This window comes from Lonchura striata, chromosome 6 (genome assembly GCF_046129695.1).
Source record: "Lonchura striata isolate bLonStr1 chromosome 6, bLonStr1.mat, whole genome shotgun sequence".
Classification (NCBI taxonomy): Eukaryota; Metazoa; Chordata; class Aves; order Passeriformes; family Estrildidae; genus Lonchura; species Lonchura striata.
Window position 1 is genome coordinate 19,120,233 of NC_134608.1, and position 20,039 is coordinate 19,140,271.

Here is a 20,039-nt window from a genome sequence, read left to right on the forward strand (position 1 = left end):
GATATTGAGGATATTAAAAGTGTAGAAAGTAAGTATGGTAGTGATGAAGTCTGAAATGCAGGTAACTCACACCTTCATCAACACATTATATATCAAGTAAACAGGACCAAATAGTTTACAGAGTCTCCGGATTCTCTTACAAATAACTTTTCCAAATATAATTGGTGTGAGAGGGGTTACTAGCTACATCCTTATATTAGTTATGCATTCCTCCCTAAAAATATGACTGAGCACTTTGGAAAGGCATATTTGTATCCCATGATAGTGAGTCAGCATCAAAAGTAAAAGATATGGGCTTTTCATATTAGTTTTCTTTATCTGAATGCTATCAGGATAGTTTACCATTAGGACACCCCTTAATATTTCTTCCTATCTTGTGTCTACATTTAGAAAAAAAATAAATAAAAGGGTCTTAGGTTGTTCTACCAAAGGTAGTCTGAAAACTGAGTATACAAGTGCACACAAATCGAGTTGTGAGATGGTGTGGACTGGAAGGGATCTTAAAGATGCTTTGTTCCAATTATCCTGCCATGAGCAGGGACACCTTTCACTAGATCATGTTTCTTAAAGCCTCATCCAACCTAGCCTTGAAACTTCCAGGGATCTTCCACAACTTCTTTAGGCAACCTCTTGCTTATATGTCTGCCATCAAATGTACGCCATGACTAAGATATAAGACTAAGGTATAAGATAAAGGGACGAGATAGATATAAAACATGGTGGTGATGACAACATCTTTGTTAATTTCAAAACAGTGATGGACACGTTGCTCATGCATTAAGATTTCTTATTTGATGGATGTGCCATTCTGCAAGTTGGTGGCTCAACATTAACTTTTAATGGAAAGAGACAACATACTGCTGTGCCTCACTTTTAAAAGAATTACCATTGCTGCCTATACTCGGCACTTAAATTGGACTGAAGGAAGTGCCATATCCATCCATCATTGCCAAATGATAGATTTTCATCAGTTATTAACAAAATTGAATTGCTTGGACAGTCTGCTGAGATAAATTTAATGCTTTTTGGAAAAAAGAATATTCTTGGCCTGGGCACCTGAATATCAAGAACTCAAGACGTGTTCATGGAACAGTAGTGCACTGCATAAGGAAAATCTTATACCAAGTGACATTGTTCTATCCCTACAGGTTTTTAGTTGCTTATCATGTATCTCTTATATTAGCTAGGAATATATTATTTTCTCATGGGTTTAAATTTTTTTTGATTGGTTTTGTAAAATCAATGTTAAGGGAAACTGGGAACAGGAAATTTTATTCTAGTTATCTTCTTAATGAATAGGTGTTAATTCCAGAATCTGAAGTTAATATGGAAAGAATAGCAAATAATAAATATAAATTTATGATCTTAGAACTGAGCAGAGCAAACAGGAAAGTGAACAATATTATGTTTCTTTGCCATGAATTTAATATATTTAAATAAAAACCCACCTATACACATAAAACCATGCTTGAATCAATTCCAAGACCTGAAATTAATCACTGAATCCTCATATAACTGTTGCAATAGACTTTAAATATAGAAACATAGAATGGTTTGGGATGGAAGGGACCTTAACGATCATCTTGTTCCAACTCCCCTGCCATCAGCAGGAAAACCTTTTACTAGATCACATTGCTCAGAGACCCATCCATCCTGGCCTTGAACAGGATGGGCTACCCACAACTTCTCTGGGCAGCCTGTTCCAGTGTCTGACACCCTCATAATAAAGAATTTCTTCCTAACATCCAATACTTTTGTTAACTTAAAGTCGTTTCCCCATGTCCTTATGAAAAGTCCCTCTTCAGCTCTTTAGTAGGTCCCTTCAGGTATTGGAAAGTCTCCCCGAAACCTTTTCTTCTCCAGGATGATCAACCCCAACTCTGTCTGTCTTAACAGGAGAGGTGCCCCAGCTCTTTAACCATCTTAGTGGCTCCTCCTCATTTCAACAGTTCTATGTCTTTCTAGTGTGCTGTATTTGAAATAATGTCTGGAAATAATTATTGGAATGCAATATTCCACTCATGTTTAAAGATGTTGTCCCAAAGTACCACCAATCCTAACAAGAAAAAGAACTAATGATGTGTGGCATACCTGTCAAGGTAGATGGTCTTTCTTTGGAACACCCTGAATTTTATCATACTGTCCTGCTTTATTATTTCACATATGTTTTCTGATAACTCAAACTCATATTCAGAACCCATTCTTCATTGAGATATCTGTCTTTTTCTAAAAGCTTTTGTCAAGAAAATCTTACAAGCATGTTTCTTTCTTGGTAAGTTTGCTAGTCTAAATTTCTACATTAAAGGCAGTTATGTTCCTGATGAAACTTGTCTGAATCATGACTTCTTTCCAGTAAATATTGTGTATAACTTATTGAACATAAGTGGAAAAATAATGCTTCTACTAAAGTACCAAAATATAACAGATGAAGTATATAAAGTATAAGGTGTACTCAGGTCATCCATAAAAAGTTCTGCCCTCATTAATTCCACACAACTTAAAGAAATTATTTTATTGCTAAATATAATCATATAGCATGCGAATTTCATATAGTTTAACCAATTAGTAAAATAATTTTTCCATTCCTGAACATTAATTCCCTTGCCTACCATTATTTAACCTAAATAAAAAGTATTATTAGTACCAACAGTTGAATAAAGAAGCTTGTACCAAGTCTGTAGTCTACCTGATTCATATAATATAGAATATTCATAGTCAAATCCACCATTTTTTGAAACACATCTTCAATGCTACCAGGCATTACTAATGTTTCACTGAATGTTGGCAAATATTACTGTAAGAGTTAAAACATAAGGTGAACAAATTTAAGCAATAATGTGCAGTCAGATTTATACCAGGCTTTTCCTGAAGTAAGAAATGCCTGCGAAAGCATGGACAATTGATAGGGATTTTATTTATAATTTCAAAAGATTTGATGTAGAAATGCAAAATTAAATGTACTGAGGTACATGATAGTAGTGACATTAGAAATGTGACAAAGTTTGTCAATTGACATCTGTACCAAAATGGTTTCAATTTTACATCTGACTGTGGAGGAATTGGATAAGAACAACTAATTATTATAAATGTACACATTTTAGTAAATATATCAGAGTTTTTGTTTCTCAGTGTTCTCAAGCAAAAATCGATTTACATCTTCACATTATATCTATAAACTGTAATATATAGATTCCAATACTTCTTTTTGAATCAAGCATCTGCAAAGAGTCAGCAGTTTACTCTTTGTTTATGGTTATGGAAACTTTCATAATCCACTAATTATGGCATACATCAACCAAGGAGCAAACTGAACTAAGAAGCACATTTTTAAGTATCCCCAAAAGCAAGGCACTATGCCTATAAATTGTAAGTCATGTGTGATGAGGGACTCTGCAGCACCACACTGCTGTAAACAGCTGACTGTTTACGAACACAGGGGCACAGCAAGCAGTTTATATATAGACTATTTTACAGTAGCCATGAGCATCTTTCAGAATAGAAGCTCAATATGCAGAGTTGAAAAGTTCATGAGTGACCTATAACAACAATTACACAGAAGGCCCTCAAAAATTCTCTGTGTAAGATAAAGAAATATTAGGAAGAATTTCAGCATAAAATTTAACAGAGTTATGAAAAATCTGATATTTTTTCTGTCCCAGAAAGTTTTTTTTTAATATTTTCATTCAAAATTATGATGAAAATATTTCTATTTTAACATTTTTTTCCGTGGGTCTGTGTAATACTATACTGTGAAAATATTGACAAAAAATCTTTATGAAACACCTAAACATCATATATTTTATTTTAAATGTTACCTATTTCTTGTGAATTTTGTAAAATCATCCCTGTTCACTGCTTTTTATAATCCAGAGTTTTCCTTTGGATGCACTGATATGATATGTCCTGAGAAAGACAAGATGTTGTGCTAAATTTTTTTTTTCTTAAAAATATACCTGAAATTAAAATTTACATATATTTTTGCACAAGTTTGCAACTTTCTGGTTTTTGTTGTAAAAATACAAAATATCTGTGTACTTACCTTACTGTTATATCTATTATTAAAACAGGTGAGAACAACCATTAATTTGATATTTGCTGCAATAAGTAGAATTTGAGGTCATTACAGGACAGCTTAACTGGTATTTTGAAAAATAATACACATTGTTTGGGAATAGAGATGAAGCTTCAAAGAGAGTCTGATAGAAAATGACCAGTTTCTGTTGCAGGCTAGAAATGTTTCAATTCACTTTACAGGTAGTTTTGTTCTTGCTGAAGTAATTCTGGCTTTTGAGTTATTTGGCATAATGTAAGACTATCCTTTTAATACCTTCCAGGACATTTTACATTGGTTATGTAGACAGCGACATAAGAACTAGTAATCCAAGAAAACACCAGATACAGCTGTAGGAGCAGAGTATAATTAAGAAAAAAGCAACATTTTTATTTAAACAAATAATCTATTCTTCATTTAAAGGGGAAAATATAAAATTCCACCCTTTATTTTTACTAAATAAACAAAGAACCTTTTGTCTTGCAAAAAAGATCAAATTAAATGATGTAATTTCATATAGATAAAGATTGTAAGAGAAAACACACATACAAATGTTACACACCTCTAGTACACCTGATGTACTTTAAATCTCAATAATAAAAAGGGAGCATTAGTTGCTAAGAAATAGAGATATAAAAGAGTGAAATAGGCTATCATTATTTACAGTAGGCATAATAACAGATGGTTTGCTGCTTCTTTTCTTTTGCCCTGCTGCTTCAAGCACACTAAACTCAGTGTAAAAACCAATGTACATCCAAAATAGAAATGCAAAAAGAATGCTACATATTTGCAGATATATATATAACACTCTTTAACTTGTTTGTTGACTTTAGAGGCAGCACTTTTAATTAAAAAAATAGAAATACAATGACAGAACATCTATCTGTGACATCAGATCATTCAATATTTGATTATGTTAACATTGCATTTTTCCATTAATTCCACTGGGTATTATATCACAAACTTAAAAATGGTATGTTTCTTTAATACTAATTGCATGAATTTCTTTCTGTGATTTTTTTTCTGTACCTTTAATGATTTGATATCTTAAATGTCTTCAATATCTGACAAAGTGATAGAATTTAGAAAAGGCATGAATATAGCAGTGGATTTTGAAAATAAATGAGAACATCTACCTTGTTTTCAGATGACATTTTTGCATTAAAAACAACTTAGCTCATCTTATGTGTGAATCGGTGTGTGTCAAGCAGTGAGAATAGCAGTGAGTGGCAGAATTGCTTTAAATAAATGCATAACCTCTGAAGCTAACTCTGCTCCAGCATGTCTTTACAGTGTGAAGTCAACTAAGTGTATACACCTATGTGCTTTTACAATCCAAACAAAATAAGTATGAATGCTTGTAAATAATTTACACAACATTTTTATTGAGAGAACAATTTCATGCAGAGTTTCAACTGAAATTCATTAGCAGAGCTGTACTGATATTTAAGTGTCTTATCTCAACTGCACAGAGAAAACTACAATTATGCCAGAAAATAGAGAAACACCACGAAGTTAACAGTGGAATGCATAAATACAAATTGATGGTCATCTGCTCTAGACAGTCCATACATGCTGGGCATCATATCTTCATTTTTATAAATTTATATATATATGAAGGTAGGCAGTGTTTTACATAATCACATTTTCCAGGTAAGAATTAAGACTGTATAACCGGTACCAGATTAAAAATTTATGTGGGGAATATTCATCAGTTTCAGCAGGGATGAAAATATGTTTAAATTATATGTACAGGGACATACATATGACTCTTTTCCCTTATTTTCCCCTGTTCTCCTCTTTTTAATATTTGAATTTTAACCATGGGCCTATTTAGGCATTTTGCTTACACAGTACAAATAAAATAATACTTAAAATTCCTCCCCCATGCCATATGCATATACTTATATTTGCTTTGAGACTGACAGCCTTGGTAGAATTTGCACATATCTTCTACATTCTGAAACATAAACCTTTCTTGGAAGAGAAATTATAAAAGTTTATGACATGGTTTAACTTTTCTGTGCATTCACTTCTCAAAGCAGTTTGCAGGAGCAACTGAAGCAGCCTGAAATCAGGCCACCCAGAAACTGCAGCCCATTGCCTCTATGGGGAACCCCACCTTTTCCACAGCACTTCAGTTTCTGCTTTTCAGCATTAAAGCTATTCAAGAAATCAATTATGCAACAGGTGAGCTGAACAAACTCTCCTAATAAATCGATGCAGGATTTAATTTCATTTCAGCTCTAATCAACAACTCTCAACAAGATCTTTCAATGTGAGTTAGTATTTAGAGCAAACCAGTGAAATTCTCAAAACTCAGCTTTATATAATATCTATGAATTGCTTTGGATCTTTTTTAAATAAGGATAGAACAAACACAGGATGATCACATTCATAACATCAAACTAAAACATTTCCAAAATGAAGAGGGGAAAGCAAAGAATCTGAAATATGTATGAAATATGAGTGTACCATGACTGAAAAGAGAAAGGCAATTTAAGGGGACATCAACATCCTGCAGTGCCACATATTCTGAAAAATACCAGAAGTATCCAAAGGTTATACTGTGAAAAACATGGTAATTACAAGTCTCTGTCATTCAACCTTGTCAAAATTTTATTTCCAAATCCAAATCAGCTCCTATTGGAAACAAATCTGAGACACGATTGGTGCTTTATCATGTTATAAGATGTTCATAAGACTGACTCAAATAATGACTCTTTCAACAAAGAGAGGAATCTAATGATTTTCCATATATCTTATGTGATTGGAGGACAAATTTTAGAAAGCATTTATGTGTTAAAGGGCTCAGAAAAATAGGCATTTCAAGAACAGCTAAGCAGGCAATATTCCATTTAGATTTCTATATCTAAATATCTTTCATTTTCTATTTGCATACTCTTCAGAATTGCCCAGAATTTAGGAAAAACAACACTAGTAATTTAATGTAAATACGTCTCTTTCTGATTTTGGCTCTGCCTAAAATATTTCCAGGAGCATGAGTGAAAGAGCAGGTCACAGTGTAAGGAGCATTGCCCTTGGCTTTAACACTGCAATGAGTTCATTGTGTTCCGATTAGTTGTGGATGGTTCCTGCTGAAACCTCTGGGAAGTTACATTGTTCTTTTCTTCTGGATGGTTTTAGGTTACAGATTAGTTGGTGCAAGTCAGGATGAGATGGTGGGTGGGCTTGTTTATGTCGTGGGTAGTGGAACCCTCCAGTGCCTAGTGAACCACAGCAGGCTGTTACATGCCTTTTTGTCTTGTTTTTTCTCAGACAAATGTGTTCAAGAGAAGGCTAGTCACAAGAAGATTGGACAAAAATCCATCATGGCCAGTTTATCTCAGGGCAAGAAGTGTTCCTGTTCTTCTTTAATTGACTAACATAGGCATAGCCTGTTAGTTTTGTCTTCCCCTGCCATTCCTACCCCCTTAAATTGGAAACATAGATGGAAAAGCAGTGAATGTATAAAATAATTTGCATCTCATTTGCCTATTATTAAATGATTAAGCAAATTGGCATGTAGAAATTTCTTTAGGAGAAGAAAAAAAGAGCCTGAAATGGAAGAGTGGAGCCACTGAACCACATATTGTTGGACTGGAAATTTCTTTATGATCCCTAAGAAATATCACATTTATGAAATTATATCAGTACTTGACCTTTTAGTCCTTATGAGCAGAAGGGAGAGGGAAGATGAGAAAAGACAGAAACAGTAACTGCTCTGAGCCTGTCAGTATTTTTGTGGATCTTCCATTTACAAAGACTCTATGACAGGACTTAAGAATGCAAACATCTCTCAGTGGTGTATGTGCTGGGAAGGTGTAAGAGAAAAGTGAGGCTGAAGAACAAATTCAGAACGTTATAGGGAACACAGAGCAAATGAAATACAATTATAACAATTCCTCCAGGTGCCTCTAATACAATTAAAATTCAAATAAGGACTGAAAATTCACTATTTATTTGGAACCTGGTGCAATTTCCTGTGTCCTCTGTCCGATGATGTCTCTTGCTTTTTGACACAAAACTGTTAGAGATTTGCAAGCTGTGGGTAAGTTCATGAAGGTCTTTGTCAAAACTGGATAACTGTACATCAGCTGAGATGATAAGAGCATTGCAGACGAGAAAGGCTGGGAATCAAATCTCTTTATATTTTGAAAAAAAAAATTATACATCAAATTTATATTATATGAATATACAGAATATTGTATTTGAGCTATTAATCTCCAAATTATTTAACTGAAATAGGGGTATTTCTACTCAAGACAGTATTTGTAACAAGTAGGAAAAAAATAAAAGACAATCTCAGGCCATGTGTTATGCAAGAGGACAGACTAAACACTGGCCTTAACTGCTGCTGCCTTCTGCTTTCAAATCTGTGAATCATCAATCTGAAATTCTTTTTAATTGACTCAGCTCATTGCAAGGGAGGATGTGGGGGTTTAGTCTGTAGTATTTGAATACTGACACAGTGCAGAAGCTATCAATAATGTTCATAGTTTACACACTTCACTATTGTGTTTCCTAGCCTTAATTTAATAAACTCTGAGTTGCCATGGATTCAGAAGATAAACATACAGCTTTTTCAAAATAAAGTGGAACTCTGACATTCATATGTCAGTGCTTGTAATACACAGAATGAAAATTTATGGTCTTTCAGCTAGACAAGAATTATCAGTTAGATGATGCCAGAAATCTAAGGTGTGGGCAGGTGGAAGAGGAATCAAGAGGAGAGTTTCTGTGGTTCACCTATCTTCACTCAGTAAAAATTTATTTTTATAATTAAAATTCCATATAGATTATATGAATGGGTGGAATGTCAAACTTTAAATCACTTTCTAAAGCAGCTAAAGAATTCAGTACTTAGACTATAATTTGTGAAATGGTTGTTCAATGTCATTCGAGCAGAAATTAAGGGAGGGTGTGTTTAGACTGATGTGTATCATTTTTCTTATCCACATATGGATAAGACTACTAAGCATTTTATTTTACATTGAAATATCTCATTGAAAGGATAATCACTATAATTTTTCAGGCAAGTCCAGTACACTGGGAAATGTCTTATTTAGCAAAGAGAGGGGTCAGCATAGAGACTTTAATTTTTTTTAGTAGCTTATAGTGGGTGTATTTCATTGCTTTTCAGAGAACATTTCTTGAAATACCAAGGCAGGTGCCATAAAATGCCTCATATTTTGTGGAAAACCCCTCACCCATAAAAACCCTGCTATGCATGTTAAATCTTAATCGCTGGAATATATGATATTAACACACCACAAGCTACATTGCAGCAACATTATGAAACTGAAACTTATACCTAGAAAAAGTCAGGAGATTCAGTGTAAGTGATTTAATTTGAGCTTTGCATCTTTTCGCACTGTCTGAGTGACATGACAGTGTGAAATCGATTTGTAATGTTGAATATTTGAAGGCTGAGACCACAGTGTAAGTGAAAGCAAGCAAAGAAAGCATAGGCATCACCAACTGATTGCTAACTAGAAGGAATGCAGGGGAATTAAAAGCATATCCTTTTCTCAAAACTACCTTTATTGATTAATATAAGCCAAATTAATTAAAGGGTTAAGATTGCCAGGAACAGGGAACACTAAGCATAATTTTCCTGTTCTACGTATACTGTTGATAGTTTCCAGTGATCCTGAAAGTACAGTTGCCTAGAGAAGGAGTTTACTTATTTTCTTGGCATTAATTTTATTCAAAGCTTTTGTACTCTAGACAAAACCAGTAAAAGGAATAAAACCCCTAATTGTTGGGACCATGTGCGCTTGCAGATGATGAGGTAGGAGTTATCATTTACTATAAAGTACAGTTATAAGAACAATTTAAACAAATGAAACTACAGCACTTTAATTCACTAAAGTTAATTAGCAATACATTTCTACCTCATCCCTTCTTTGTCACAGCTATCTGTGATGAAGCAAATTCCATGTAATTCTATACACTGCTGAGATACAATCCATCTCTGGGTTATTCAACAGAGGCACATACTTCCAAGATGTGCATGTATTAAGTAGGTCTATAACCTACTTAAAGTGGACAGTAAGATGTGGGAATGGTGTGTTTTGATGTGGTCAGTGTTAAAGGAAAACACAAACAAGAACAGTTCAATACATAATAGACATACAAATAAATTGTAGTCTCAGTGTTAGGCACCATTTCATAAGGTTGAAGTTTAAGGATCTTTAAGTAGTGTCCCTAGAATAGCAGTAGCAATTTCATCTGTTCAGCAATACTCAAAAATATTCATCAAATCTTTAAAGAATGATTAATTGAGGAGCTTTCAGTGATATAGGAAAAGTCTTTGGTTCTCCTATGATTTTTAGTCTGATTAGTGAATGTTTTTTTGAGACTATTTATTTACACTATTAGCTAAAATCTCAGTCTTGATGATTTAAATAATAAAGGTACAAGGCACATGAAGCTGTCAAGACATTTATATTTCTTGCTAACAGTACCTTTGCCCAGCTACTTTGTCTTTTGAATAATCAGTTGAGATATATCCACTTGCAATATCTCAACAATATTTTCATGGCCCTTTCAAATCTATTTTTACATTGTACATTTCTTTTAATAATCCACCATTTTTTCTCATTTTCAGTCACTTTCAGTCATCAGACTTTAAGACCTCGATGAGAGGTCTTCTACAAATGCAAATACATAGATTCTTTCCCAATCTCCACCGATTTCAGTATCCCAACTTCCTTTCTACAAGGAGTCTAGGATCAAATTTGAAGTCGAGGGAAAGAAAAGGACATTGCAAATACCTGGAAGAGACTAGGTGTGTGACCTTCATAGATGAAGACAACACACTGTGCTTTGGACTAGCCCTTTTTCTTGCTTTCTCCATCCAAACTGTTTGCCCAATCATTCTTTAAAGTGAGTTCAGTTAAACTAGTTAGCTGAATCAGTATCTACTTCTAGTAGTGATTTATGTTTCAGCACCATGTGGGTTTTATGACTGAGTTATTGCCCCTGATGGGAATAGTGCAAGTTTTTACAATGGAAACAGTGACAGGCAGACCCTTAGCCATTGTAATGTTAGTAGTGAGATTGTGCAAATACAAAGGAGCTCTTGAGGGAGTTGCAATTACATGATATATATATATTTTTTTTTTTTTTTCTTGATTAAAACCTGCCATCCATGTTTTAATGAGGAAGCCTGGGAGCATATAAATCCTTTTGCCAACAGGTTTATAAATAGTCTGGATTATTGAGACCTATTTTGACATTAATGGCTGAAGATGCCTCAAGTATTAATATAAACTGGGTCTTTGGAGTACCAAATTACTGACTTAAAAAAGGGTAAATGGCTGAAGTCAGGACCAAAAGTAAAAATCAATTAAAGTTTAAAGAAAGAATGACCAAAATCACATCAAGTTTCAACGTCATCAAAAATGAGGCCTCTATCTCAAGACAAAGCTTGTTCATGTTAGAAAAAATACCAACTTCAGAATTAGGAAACTCAGATTAATATAGATCTAATTAATTATATAATTAATCTAATTAATATATATAATTATTGATGATTTAAAATTAGAAAGCACAATTACCTTGACTTCTAAAAACTTCACAAGTTGTCTGAATTCAGGTGACTAGATGCATTTTTGTAGGAGGAACCTAAAGAATAACAAATATTTCTGGTTCAGAGTATAAGCTACAGAATTTTTGAAAATATTATATGAACTTTAAAGAGATAATAAAATTGAAACCATTAAATTATAATAAAATGGAAATCATTATATTATAATGAAAAGCTGCAATAATGTTCATTGAGACATAAGAATATTGAGGAACATATTATTTCTTGTACATATCAGAGGAAGCCTTTATGATTTCTATAATTATATAGAAATCCTTAGTTACCTATTCACTATCTTATAGATAGACCTAATATGTGTTAGAACTTCCCAACAAATGCACTTTTTCCTTCCAGCTGGGCAGTGAGAACAGTGGAGATGGAAAAAGTTACCTGTGCTCTGATTCAGCCGGGTCCTTGCACAGGACTTCCATCTGGTGCAGGCACTTCTGTACTTTTCAGCCAATACTTCTGTACAAGCACAGAATACAAATGCCTTCTTTCAAGTCACATATAGAAATTTTATTCTCAGTTTTCAAGGGCCTTAGGACTCCCATAGAACCTGCCTGCCCCACAGGATCCTTACCCAGGCACTTCTACCCTGGATCTGGATCTCCATGTCAGCTCAGGCCTGAATATCCAGGATAGCCTGGGCAGTGTCATAGGTCAGCCTGAGTCTAGTCCTACTTCTGCTGCTGTAGCTTACTGACAGGTTTTCCTGTCAGCTAATACTAGCTTTGTTGTCTGTAATTTCACCTATCCTGCGGTGATCCTTGGGTCCTTTTCTTGTCTTGACTTGTGGAATAGCCTCCTTCTTACTCCTCTGCAACAGCAGCTTTCATTTTCTTTCCTCTTCCCCTCTTATTTTGCTTCATATTTATATCATGGCTGATCCAGCTTGGAGCTGAGCACTTATTTTTCACTTAACAATGTGAAGTCTTCAGTCTACAGTTTAATGGGAGGCCAAAGGGCTGCTAATAGTACTTGAAGTCAGTAGTTCAGAAGTCAAGTGTTTTTAGACTGCCATCTGGGTTTCAGGGAGTAAGAAAATTCAAGAAATTCTACCTACTTTCTCCCTTCACCTTTACAGGTCAGACTGCAATGTTATAATAATAGTACTACTTGCTTTTAACCTAAGCTCCTTCAACTGAGGCATACAACTTAGTCCATTTCTCTAGAGAGGCTTACATTTGAAGGTGATTTGCTTAAAGTCATAGATCAACAGAACTGAAAAGGAAGTTGTTATGCTCAGTACAGCCCACATTATGTAACCCTTGGTTTGTGCTCAAACTTCCAACTATTCTCCAGTGTTCAGTCAGAACATCAGACTGGAAATCTTTTGTCTTTCCTGCTCAGCCTTCATCTATACTTGTGGGAAAGAAGAAAATTGTTTCAAAGGACAGATCTGGAGGCTCAGGTTTCTTACTTTTGACGAAATATGAAGCATTTTCTCTGATCTCAGAAACATTAAAGCTGTAAATTCTAGAATGCTCCCCTGTAATCAAGAGTACGAGACCTACACAGTCTACTTTGTCACATAGCACAGGAAGTGGCTTTAGAAGTACTCATAAAAAGAGGAGTGCACAGCAGTTAGGGGACAACTTTGAGACCTGCTCATGAATATTTGTGTTATCCTTTGAGAAAAGGCTGCAAAGGCAGAGATGCTACTACTCTGACTATCTGTAATTGACAAAGGTTCACCTGGAGGAAAATAGCAAAATGCAACAAAGAGGCAAACTAAAATAGGTCTTTCCACTTTTTCATCTTTCTGCTCTGAGGTCTCAATAGGAAGATGAACAGAATTAATTGAATTAGTTTATGTAATTTTTGAGATTATTTATTTTTAATCTCAAAAGAGTTATTAATTTCAGTTACTTTATTTGCAAAGGAAATATGCACTGAAATTAAACATGGAGACTAACATTTATGCCCAGCATGGAAAAAGAGGAATTGGTTTATTGATTGAGTGGAAGATTCTTCTATTTATTGATTGTCTCTTGTCTTGCCCTGAAGTCTTGAATCATAATCATAGAATTGGTTAGATCAGAAATTACCTTTAAATTCATCAAGTGCAACCATTAACCCAACACTGCCAAATCCACCACTAAACCATGTCCCCATGTGTTACATCTGCATGTCTTTTATGGAAAGCATCACCTTCAGGGATGGTGGCCCCATCACTTTCCAGGGAAGCCCTTTCCAATGCTTGAGAATGCTTAAAGTGAAGAAATTTTTCCCAATATAAAATCTAAATGTCCTGAACTGCAAATTTGATATCTTTTCCCCTCAACTTATTACTTGTTTCCTAGGAAAAGAAACTGACCCCCATATCATTAAAATCTCCTTTCAGTTAGTTGTAGAGAACTGTAAGGTCTCCCCTAAGACTTCCAGCTAAACTACAGCTTCTTCAAATGTTAATTACAATACTTGTTCTTTAGATTCTTCATTAGCTTCATTGCCCTTCCTGGGCACACTCCAGTACCTCAATGTCTTTCTTGTAAGAAGAGCCCCCAAAATGAGCATATTATTCAAGGTGTGACCTCACCAATGCCAAGTTCAGGGGGTCAATCACTCTTCCTTGCCACATAATTTCTGATACAAGTAGAAGTCCATTGTCCTTCTTGGCCACCTGGACACACTTCCAGCTTGGAGTCAGGTGATTAGTTGTTGAAAGGAATCATACCATTTGTTGTTGCTACCATACCTTTTTCTGCTAAAACTGTAAATTCAGGGGAAATACTAAAATAAGCCCTAAGTCTATTGAAGAAAATTGATTTCCAAATTTTGAATGTCAAATTTGAAAAGAGGGAAGGAGAAAACTAGAGAAGGGTGGCAGTAGGGTTCTTTCCATTCTTTTTATATTCAAAAGGTAATAGGCTTAAAATCTTCCTTTGCAGATATGAGACCTGCTTGACATGCTGCTATTATAAAAAAATCATAGCTGAAGAGACTGTTACCTAGGGAAATTTACATATGTAAATTAGCATAACTTGAACATGTTGTTGCTGGAGCTTTCTGCTTTCCTTGGTAGTTATCCAGTGTAACAGTTATCTGTGTACCAATTTACACAATTTTCTCTGAGGTTCTCATTTTATGATGGTTTATTAATTTACTAACTAGTCACTCTGAGTCCCAGGATACTTTGGCTGTATGGCATTGGCTGGATCCCATAAACTATTATGCCTATAATATTAGTTTTAAGTAGAGCTCTTATTTTAAATACCTGAGGACTAAATTAAAAGTCAGGTTTATATTTTCTGTTTGGGTAAGATTACATAGCTGTGACATACAAAGCATTAAAAAAAATTATTATAAAATGAAATTAAATGAAATTAATTTAAATTAATTAAATAAATTAGTTTCATAATGGTACTATGCAGGCATGTGTTGTTTTAGTGATCCCATATATTTTTATACAGGTTAGTTTGGGTTCTTTTTTAATTCTTGGGGGATTTGGTTTGGTTTGGTTTACTTTGGTTTGGTTTTCTTTTTCTTTGTTTGTTTTGGGGGGTTGTTTGCTTGGGTTTTTGTTGTTGTAGATGTTTTTGTTTGGGGCTTTTTGTTTTGTTTTTTGTTTTATTATCTAATAACTAATATAGAATGGCAATTCCTCTAGATTTTTATCACAGTTTAAATCAAAGACAGTATAGATAAGGTAAAGCAAAAACCAGTCTTCGTTTAAGATGGGAATTATCTTTCTTACAGATATAAATAAGTAATTTCTTGCTGTGTGTGTTTGTCCATTCTTTCAGAGATTGAAGCATTCTCAGTCAGGGATTTTCTGATCCCACTAAAACCACCTCAGGACATGTGAAAGACTGCATCAATAAACATCTTATGGAGTCAGACTATGAACCATAGTGTTGGTAACCGTGGTAGGAATTTTAGAGTCTGACTTGAACAAATGACAAGAGAACTTGTTCATTGGGCCAAATGATCTTTTAGTGAAAAGGAAAGGAATCACTGAAGTGAAATTCAGAGCAGGCAAGCTTTAATAGCTGTTTCAGGAGCTAATCACAATTTGAACAACTCATTCTATTGAATTTATCTCCCTGATCATAAAAATGTGCTCATAAGCAAAATCATTATTTTGCTGCATGAACTTTACTGTGGGGAAGAATAAGGAGCTGTCCCACATGATATAAAGCAATGTGTGTATGTGTGTATACTGAAGCAATAGGGACATTCTCAACAGATTTACAGCATTGGTCTATGCCACATGCAATTCCCTCTAAAATGAACCTTTTTAAGGTGTATTTCCTTCTGACAACAATGAATTCAGTGTGCATGGAAGGTGGATTCAAATCATCACCCAGTGAATTGTTTGAAATTTTCAGCTGAATATATTGCAGTTGTTTCCACATGTGAATATATATTGCTAAATTTTTACATGGTCAAAGCCCTTCAGTTTCACTATGTTTTTGTATGAGAATATTACAATAATGATACAAAAAGTGTGATAAAATTGAGTTAGCTCCTGCCCTCCCATTGAAAGGAAAAGCAAAGTTTTGAAAATGAATAAACTGGTCTTAAACAGCTAGGGAAGAGGATTGCCTAGAAGAAGATGACTTCCTTCCGCATCCCATGGCGCCAAAAGGCTACATTAGTTTCACATTGAAGCCATTTGAGTCAATTGCATTTCCAGACTTTAACATCCCATGGAATTGCCTTGTCATTGTGACAACCAAGAGAAAATAGGATAGGAAAAGGGAGGAAATTGCAAAGCTGAGAGGAAATTAGATCAACTTTGCTTGTCAGAACTATAACTCGTTGCACCCTGGATCAATTACCAGCATTAACTGGCGTTGTTTCTCAACAGATTAAGCCAGATTCTTTGGAGGTGAAGCAGGAGTTGGAAACCGGGGCTACACCAACTTATCCAGCTCCCAAACTATCAAGTCTTTCTTTCTGTGTTTCTGTTATTCAGTGAATACTTTACAGAATAATAATAATAAAAAAAATCTTCTTGAAGGGAAGTAAAGAGAATTATGAATCAGGACAGATAATAATCAGGAGATTGTACACAGCTCTGAGAGATGAGAGATATATTCAATAGAAAATGCCATTTGTGAATATCATTTTTATATCTTGTTCAATGTTCTATATGCTTGACTATGGGCTACAAAAAATTTCTTTCTTCTTGGGGTTTTTGAGTGAATCAGAGAAAACCTGTCATGTATGTCTTCAAAGTTAAGCTTCCTGGAAGTACCCAGTAAACCTAAATATATCTTCATTGAAATAGTCTTTTCCAAAATACCTGATAAGTCTGGTGCTAAATTGCTTAGGCTTATCAAGACTTAGGTAATTTAAATATAGCAGTGATTAGCAATGTAAACTCCTAGGAAGAAACCTTATGAAGTTATTTGGTAATTAAGTGGGGGATTTCATGTATTTCTTCAATCTAAATATGAACTTATTTGCTTAAGAGGTGGTTAGGACCTCTTTGTCCATCTAATCTTTTCTCACTGCTACACTGACGTCAATAAGACACATTCACAACAGTTACTCAATATAACTATCATTAATTACAGTAGATGTGTAGTGAAGGAATTAAGTATTTTCCATTAGAGGAATATTCTCAAGCATTATTGTGACATTTTCAAATGTACTATGTACTTAAAAATATTCCGAAAGCAACTGAATATGGGTGGTTTTAGATTTTGGATTGATTTATATTCTTTTGATGTTATTTTACACTAATTTCTCCTTCAAGCAATTAATATTTTGTGGTTTTCTCTAATTTCAATTATTTCTAATTTCATTTATCTTATTTTAGTGATACTTTAAGTCTTTGCTCTATACTTGTTCTAATAAACACATTAGAAGACTGAAATTTTCCAAAATATTTGTTGTCTATTATTCAAAATAGAATTTACCACTGTTATGCTTTCTATTTCCATTTAATTTATACACTTTCTTGAGAACAAGTTGTAGCTATTTAATTATGAAGAAATTAGTTTCTAGTATTTCTTGTATGAATATTGATGAAAATAACTTGTAATTAAAATATACAAATGGTCCCTTTAGAAGAGTATACACCATCATTTAATCATACCTACAAAAAACTCCCCAAAAAACCATGTGAATTATACATCCCATGAAGATTAGTTAGCAAAGATTGAATGTCACATATTTTCGATCATTAAGCAAAACAGAAAAGAGCTCAAAGTAGCTCAGTAATGACAACTGTAAAAATGTCAATAAAATTTCTGGTTTTTCATTTTTTAATGATAAAAAATGCAAATGTCCTTAGATTACTGGTATTTTGCATATTATTTTTTGCTATTATATGATGTATTTTTGTCTGGCAACCGACAAGATGATGTCAAGCAAGATTATGCTTATTTGGTGTTAAAAAAACAAGTGAAATCACCTTTAATTTTTGCCTAACATGTCATTGGCTACAATATAATTTTTAGTAAAAGCTTGTGTTGTTTTTCCTTATAGTTCTGTTTCTATTGTGTGCTTTCCAAAACTCCAGCAATGGGCTTACTCTGTTTCCTGTAGAACTATGTCACCCCAGATTAAGAACACAAGAAAGATTAGATTTAGATATTTCCTTCTCAGTTGCTATCCTGTTGTTCTCCAGTGGACTGATTCTACAAAAATGATGGGAAAGTTCAAGCATATTGTCAGAAAGCACTTAGGGCAGCCTACTCTATTGACAGATTTTCACTGGATATCATATAAATAGTCTCCTGCAATCAGAACTATACTTGGCTGTTAGTTCTACTGCAGCAAAAAAAAAAGCAACTAATGTCATAAAGTGTCAAAGAAAGTAAATGACAAATCACAGCTGAAAATATTTTAATCTGATAAAATAACTGCCCAAATGAATGGGAGGAAGTATAGATGTACTGTTTTAAACAGTATTCATTTTAAAACAGAAAATAAAGTTCTAGTGACACCAGTTATATGTTAACTTGACATCTTACAACAGTGGATATTTGCTTAAGTAGATTTTATTAGTTACAACTAATGATTTCAGATTTTTTATTTAAGTGTGGTCTGGATAACACAGAGTACAGAAGGGGAAAAAACAATTTAAAACTTGGGACTATGAGCCAGTGTCAGCTTTCATTTTCTTCATCTGTTTTTTGTTGGTTTTCTCCTTCATCTTATTTTCTTTCCAAGATTGCAAATTGCTTATATTGAAGAATAAGTCATGGCTTGCATGATATCCTTCAGTATCTCTCCAGATGCTCACAAAATAATTGAACAGATCAGCACTCATTATTTCTTGTTGCTCTAATAGTAATAGTAATAATAATTATAATAATAACATTAAGCCATAGAGTGAGTCACATGATGTTAGTTTTTTGATGTATGCTATCCTCCATATGATCATCCAGAGATCTTACTGACTTATTTTAATTAACAAGTCAAGCATAAATTTGAAGTATTGCCAAGGCAGAGACAAGGAAAATGCAAAATCAAAGTTTTCTTTCTTAGGTGGGATTAGATTGAGACGATAATGAAGCTGCCAAAGTAATCTGAGTGCTGCAGTCAGAAGAGGTGATGCCCTTCCTGGCTGACTGATTTTCTATTGGTAGCCTGTCATAATTTATAAAACATAATCCATACAGCTATGAGAACAAAAGAAAGTCTGGAGGGGCCAAAATAGATAAGAGAACACAGGAAGACCTCTGTTAAGTATGAATACTGTTGTGGGGTCGTTCAACACCACTGAGTTTTGGATGTCTCAAATTCTTTCATAATTTAAGCAAGTCTGATTTATTTAAGGAAGAAGCAGGGGACTAATGAGGTTGTACTAACAACAATGGTTAAGTACTGTTAGTTATATCTAGAAATGCCACATCCTCTGCAAAACCATAGAACAACTGTAATTTTTTATTTTTCTGATAAAATAGCAAAGTACACAAGAGCATTTCAGATTTTTGTCTGGTTTTTATCGTGGTTTTCCCATACTCATTAGCACTATTCTGTTCTGGGTATTTAAGGTGAAGTAAATAGAGTGAGATGCTCTCACCTTTTCTTTCTAAGTATACATGTGATAGTACGTAAAACCTTCCTTTTAGAAACTTTTGGGCATGTTAATTATTAGTCTGTGTTTTACATGGGTAGTAAAAAATATTGTAGGGAAAAAATAAAAATACAAATAGGTTTTTGCTTAGATCCACTGTAAATTTTCTCTAATGCTAGAGAAATTTTTTGTGATGTCAGCTGAAATCAGTGAAGCTGAAAGCACAATTTCCCTTGCACTCAGCTACACTGCCACTAACCTGGCAAGCCTGAATTGCACATCTTGTCCTCATGTGACTCATATTTTCTGTTGTTTTTTATGGTTTTTATCTGGTTGGCAGAGAAATGTGTTGCTTAATAGATAACAAATAATCAATAATATGACTTGTGCATTTCTTTGAGGGAGAAATCAGT